The sequence below is a fragment of the Sarcophilus harrisii genome, chromosome 2, assembly GCF_902635505.1.
Source record: "Sarcophilus harrisii chromosome 2, mSarHar1.11, whole genome shotgun sequence".
In the NCBI taxonomy this organism is placed as follows: domain Eukaryota; kingdom Metazoa; phylum Chordata; class Mammalia; order Dasyuromorphia; family Dasyuridae; genus Sarcophilus; species Sarcophilus harrisii.
This window is the reverse complement of record NC_045427.1, coordinates 618,432,521-618,439,673: the sequence shown is the minus strand read 5'-3', so window position 1 is coordinate 618,439,673 and position 7,153 is coordinate 618,432,521.

Sequence of the window (7,153 nt, the reverse complement as noted above, 5' to 3'; positions counted from 1 at the left end):
CTCTCTCTCTCTTCTCTGTCTGTCTCTCTCTCTCTTCTTCTTCTCTTCTTCTCTTCTCTCCGTCTCTCTCTGTCTGTCTTCTCTTCTCTTCTGTCTCATCTCTCTTCATGTCTCTACTCTTTTCTGTCTTTTCTCTCTTTCTGTCTCTCATTCTTCTGTCTTCTCTCTCTTATCTCTTTCTGTCTCTCTCTTTCTGTCTCTCTTCTCTCTCTCTTTCTGCTCTCTCTCTCTCCTCTTCTCTCTGTTCTTTCTGTCTCTTCTTCTCTCTGTCTTCTGTGCTGTCTGCTCTCTCTCTCTGTCTGTCTGTCTCTCTCTCTGTCTGTCTCTCTCTCTGTCTGTCTGTCTCTCTCTCTCTCTCTCTCTCTCTCTCTCTCTGTCTCACACACACACACACACACACACACACACTCCCCAAACAGAACAAGGGACCAAGCAGCCCCTGCAGCAGCCTCTGCCCATCTCCAAAGCTTCCTGGAAAACTCAAATCACACTGACCATTTTTTTCTTTTACAGAAGGCTTTTGGTGCCCTCTAGTGGTGCAGGTGCGTCTGTGCCTCAGAAGACCCACCTTCCAAGAACATCAGTTTTCCACGGCTTTGGACGCCTGCTTGGCCCAAGTCTGAGAGAAGAGGTTTTCCAGGAAGAAAGGGGCCCTGCCTCCCTCCGGGAGCCCACCTCTCTTCCACGTGTTCTCTTCCCCTATTAGAGTGTGAGCTCCTCGAAAACAGAAACCGTCTCCCTTTTTTAGCCCAGAGGCTTGTTACATAATAGGAACTTAATAAATTATTTTTAATTGTCCTCCAACAATAATAAGCATTTATTAAGCAATACTGTATGCTAGGGGCTGTGTTAGTTATGGGGGCTACAGATATAATGAATGAAGCAATACTTAATTCTTAAAGTGTTTAAACTTGATCAGGGAAAGTAATACACACACACACACACACACACATATATATATATATAAATGTGGCACCTATTTATGAAGTTAAATGTATGGACTCACAAACAGAGAGAAGATCTTTAAAAGTCAAGCCAGAGTCTTTATATTTTATTGTAGATTCCCAGAGAACAAATATAACTAATTGAATAAGGGAGTAACATGGCCAGATCAGCACTCAGCTTTGTCAACTATTTAGAGAATAGATAGGAGTGATAAGAAACTGTCCTGGTCTGGAGGTGGCCCAGCTGTGACCGGGTCCTTCTCTGTCTTTTTCTCATCAGAGGAGAGATAATCACCATCTTCACCTGCCTTCCATCACCTCTATAAGCATTAAGTCACTCTTCCTTGCCCAAAGGAAAATAAAAAAATGTTTCCCCCCATTAAGAATAAAATAAAATCTTGGCAAATCGTTGTCCCGATCTTTGAGTGATCCTGAAGAATGAGAGAAGTGCCTCAGAATTGAAGAACATAAATTTCATCCCAATTTTCAAAAGAAAAAGGAAAAATATAAAGTCCATCTTCATATTCTATGAGCAGTGCCAGGCACCCTGTCTGTTGTTGAGAGACTAACAAACTTTCCTTCTATCCCTCTCAAAATTGTAGAACAAATTCTCAGTGTTGTGTGAACCTTCAGAAAAGGTTCACTGTAAGAACAGGTTATATCAAAGTAGCTTTATTTTATTTTTTTAATAGCGTATGTAGACTGGTAGAAATTTAAATTCAGCAGAAGTCTAGGCAAAGTATTTTGTGTCACATTTGTAGATAAGATGGGGTGATCTGGATCAGAGGATCAAGAACTCAGATGGATTTGGAAGTGGCTGGAGGTAGACCAGTGCGAAGAATAATCAGTAACTTTTAAAAAGGCTGGCCCAAGAAATTTGGCCTTAGCCCCGTGATCTCATCAATGACTTGGTTGAAGGCATAAAGTTTTAGACAGCGTGACGCATGGAGGAATTGCTAACTCACTGTATGAGAAAATCTGGAACCAAAAAAGATCTTAATGAGTTAGTGCACCAGGATAAATTTAATAATATGGAATTAAATGACTAGTTCTATTTTTGAGTTCTGAAAACAGAAATTATGTAGGATGATCGAAACGTGAATACAAAGTAGAAAAGGATTTTCAAGGTTACAGTGGACCACCAGTTCAATGTGATCCAACAATGTGCTCTATTATCCAGAAAATGAATGCTAACCTGGATTACATTAGGAGAAGCAGAATGCCCTAAAAAAAGGAAACTCATCTTTTTTGTAGTCCTGTTGAGACCACATTGAACCACTGTGTTCATTTATAGGAATTACATCTTAGGAAAGATATTGGCAAACTGTAACATGTCCAGTACACTGACATTTTTAAAAGCCTGAAGAATATTCCATGTGAGACTCAAATGAAGAAACTGGGACTGTTTAGCCTGAAGAAGATTCAGTCACTAGGTGGTGCTATTAGCCCCTAACCTGATCCTAGTTAACAGCAAAGATGCTGGGCAAATTCCATGTTCACCTTGTCAGCTAGTTATGTGCACTGATGAGAAGGGAACAGATGTGCTGAGGAAGTGCCAAGCTCTTTATGGGAATAGACAAGTTTTATGTCATCTCATCTCTCCTTTTTCCTTTCCCTTTCTCTCTCTCTTTCTCTCTCTCTCTCTCTCTCTCTCTCTCTCTGTCTCTCTCTCTCTGTCTCTCTCTCTCTCTCTGTCTTTCTCTCTCTCATATATATATAGTATAGTATATTATATATAATATATGTGTCATTATCCATTTATCTATTATTTTAATGTATTTACATATATATATAACTTTTATCCTTCTCTTTGTATATGTGTCTCTCTTCCCTTATTTCCTGAAAATATTCTACCTTCTTAACCCCAGAAAAGAGAATATATAATCTCCACTTCTAAGGGAGCTGCTTGAGGAGAAAAAACTCACAAACACAGGAGAAAAAAAGACATCATGTTATGTATCTTATGATACAGACAATCATCAGAACAAGTACAATCATAATTCAGAGAAGGAAGAATCCATTGTCCATGCATTCTATTTAATTATTTTTCAATAATAGCTAACATTTCAAGTCAGACATATTACAGTTTGTCAACATCTTTCCTAAAATGTAATTCCTATGCAATAGTTTTGATATGATCTTAACAGGGCTACAAACAAGTCACACTCTCAGCCTCAGTTTCTTCCTCTGTAAAGTGAGATGATAAGAGCATAGCTAAGACTCCTCCAGTGCTAAATCCCATGACCTTACTGTAAATTTTATTTAAAGTTACAACTATGGTAGGATGATAAGAACATTGTCCCAGGGCACCAAATTTTAGGAGATGTAAAGAAAATTACTATATGACTCCTTTTACAAGTTGAAACAATAAATATTGATACTTCAGAAGAATAATTAGTTAAACCATGGAATTACCAGATGCTGTCATTATTAATAGCCTCCAACTCTTAGCCACTGTGATAATTCTTCATTCTCTCTCAGTTAAATTTGTCTTACTTCTAAAATTATTTTAATATAAAATACAATAAGCTTGATTTAAAGTGATCTTTTTCTAGTTGTGGCAATATTGTACATTCTTTCATATGATCCCCACAATAACCTTGTGAAAATGGCAAATGCCTCCCCCTCTGGCATCTTAAAATCTTCCTGGACAAACTTTGTACCCTAGTTTCCCCATTTCTTAGGTTGTATGTAGTATCTTCCTTCTCAAGAAGGCCATTAGTACCCTCCATAGTTCGGACTTAATATTAGTTTCCCTCTCAGAGAAGTGGAGATACTGTGGTATGTATTGGCTGAAGAACCTCCTAGGAACCAGAAGCATGTTAGGCAGGAGACCCAGGTAAGAGTATAAGGAAGCCCAATTGGGAAGACCCCAGTCCCCCTTTCTCTTCACAACCATGGTGACCTCTCCTTTGCCTTCTTATCTTCATGGACCATAAACCAAGAGGGTTGTGGAGCAGTCATTGTCAGGAAATCTTGGACTGTGCTATCTCTCCCGACATCCTGTCCCTCCTCTGACTCTGAACAGAGCCAGAGTCAGGTCCTGAGCTCCAGCCCCTGAAAGATCTGCCTTGCTTGGGCCATGTGGCACTAAGCCCACCCACAGGGTTGGAGACCTGGACAGGAAGTCTCTAATACCCTTCCCCCTCCAGAAGGGCCCAAGTATTCATCTGGTGGTCCTGGAGGGCCTGGGGTCAGAAGGCCTCATTCCGGACCTGCAGGAAAGAACCTGGAGGTGGGGGTGGGAGTGAGAAGGAGCTGAGATAAAGTTGCCAGCTTTTTCAGAGAGAATTGCCAAAAGAGAGATTAAATTTGTTCTCTTGGGCCCCAGAGGGCAGAACGGAATGACCCTCCAGGAGGCTTTTTCTGAGGTCCCTCACACCCCACACCTTTGTTTATATAGATAAATAGAAATAAACACATATATATTTTATATTTAAATATCTATGCATGCATCGATATATATATCCATATGCAGTGAAATATAATGTATATAGGTAAGTAAATCCTATAGATACATATAAGCATATAGAAATAACTATATGTAAATATATACTAAATAGATGTTATATTATATACACAGATATGTATGTTTAAATACACATATGTATACATATATACACCTACATATTTATGATATATTATCTGAATACATGTTATTACCCACATTTCCCAATAGAATATGTTCTCCAAGGTCAGTGTTTCGTTTTTGTTTTAATAGCCTCAGTGTCCAGCCCAATATTCTGAATTAACAAATAAGAATAATAATGGTTAAGATTTTTATTATGCTTTAAAGTGTGCAGAGGTACTATACATATATATATAAATTCATTTGACCTCAAACAACTATATGAGGGAGGCATCAGTATTAACTCTATTTTACAAATGGGTAAACTGATGTGCAGAGGTTAAGTGATTTGCCCAGGATCACACAATTAGTAAAAGTCAGAAAAATAATTTGAACTCAGATCTTGCTGATTCCAAGACCAATGATCTATCTCTTGTACTATCTAACTGCTTTCTTATAACTTAATAAATTAGTGTAGACTTCATGAATGAATGAAACTAGAAGAATAGTTCAAGTTTTTGAAAAACAAAAACAAAACCCAATTCTTTATAATTATAGCTATCTCCAAAGTTGAATGGGATGCCTTGGGAATTAGTGGGTTCCCTTCACTGGTGGTATTCAAGGAAAGACCTGATGAAAGATTCCTGGGGTATGTTGTAGCAAGGATATTCATAGAGACACAAGTTAGATTGGATAGCCTCCGGATCTCCTTCCAACCCTGAGATTTTTTTTGATCTTCCACTCAATTTTTTTTTAAATTAACTAGTACTCAGATAGTTGAGCAGCCAGGAGGATCTCTTCAGTCTTCTGGAATCATGGTTTGTTGTACCATTGATCAGAGTTCTAAATTTTCCCAAACTTTTTTTCCCCTACAAAGTTGTTATCATCTAAATTGTGCAGTGATAGATTGTACTAGAGGGTCTCTGATGCCCTTTTATCCCTGACCTTCTATGATTCTGATTCTGACTGAGAATTTTTATTCCAAAATGATTTTCCCTCGTTAGCTAGTTCTGGTCACTATATTCTGCATCACACCACAGGAGTCTTTCCAGTTTCTTCTGAAACTGCTAATTACATCATTTCTTATAACACAGTAATACTCTGTTCCCCTTATATATGACTCCAAATAGTGGGTGCCCCTTTACTTGCTAGTTTGAGGGTACTGTAAAAAGAGCTTCCATGAATATTTCTTATTTATTCTTTTCCTCTTTTTTTATTTCAGTTGGGTCAAAAGATAAGTATAGTTTAGTAACTTTTGGAAAATGACTCCAAATTGTTTTCCAAATGATAGAACTAATTCACAGCTCCATCAATAGCACATTTATTAGCATTCCCATAGCCTCTTCAACTTGTATTTTCTTCTTTTGTCATCTTTGTCAATCTGATGGGTATGAGGTAGAAACTTGGAACTTTATTTCTCAAATGATTAGTGAGTTTGAGTGTTTTTATATGGTTAGTAATAGTTTGGATTTATTCCTTTGAAAACTTCCTTTTCATATTATAATTTGACTATTCTTTTGGAAAATCACTCTAAGTCTTATAAATTTGATCAATTCCTTACATAGCTTATCTATGAGGCCTTTGTAAGAGAGCTACTGTAAAAATTGTCCCCACTTACTTATTCCCTGTTTAACTATAACTGCATTACATTTCTCTGTGCAAAACCTATCAATTTTATGTAATCACAACTCTTTTATTTTTTGTGAATCTTTCTATTGTGTGTTCAGTCATGAACTCTTTACTTATAGATCTGAAAGGTAAAATTTTCCGCTTGTTCCTTCTAATCCATTTATGACTAACCTTATATGTCTAAGTTATATATCCATTTGGAGTTTATCTTGTTATATGGTGTGAAGTGAAGGTCATACTCAATTTCTGCCAAAACTTTCTGTTTTCCCAGCAGTTTTTGACACTTGCCTCTTGCCCACACCTCCAATGCTACAATAACTAGCGCTTTGGGGTTTATTGGCCACTATGTTACTGTTGCCCACCTAACTAACATAAGTGACTTTCTAAGACCACACAACTAGGACTAGCAGAACCAAAATTTGAACTCAGGAATTCTGATGCAAAAATATTGCTCTTTCCATGGTATCATATTTCCCCCCTGATGTAAAATAACACAAAAATTTTTAAAGCTAAGAGGCCACATAGGATTTGTACTCTTTCTGTTGTTTGCTTGCATTTTTGTTTTTCTTTCCAGGTTATTTTTACCTTTTTTCTACCTGATTTTTCTTGTGCAACAAGATAACTCTATAAATATGTATACATATATTGTATTTAACATATACTTTAACATATTTAACATGTATGGGACTGCCTGCCATCTAGGGGAGAGAGTGGAAGGGAGGAGGGGAGAAGTTGGAACAGAAGTTTTTGCGAGGATCAATGTTGAAAAATTACCCATGCATATGTTTTGTAAATAAAAAGCTATAATAATAATAATAATAATAATAATAATAATAATAATAAAGCTAAGTGGCTAGCCCCCACACCATTATTATCAATTTAGAAAGGCAAGCCAGCTGTGCATATGCATATTTCTGATCCAATATTGAAAAAACTTGGATGCATCTGTCTCAAGGTGGAAAAGACCCCTGAGAAGTCCCTCAGAAAGAGTATACTTTTCCTCTGAGCTTGT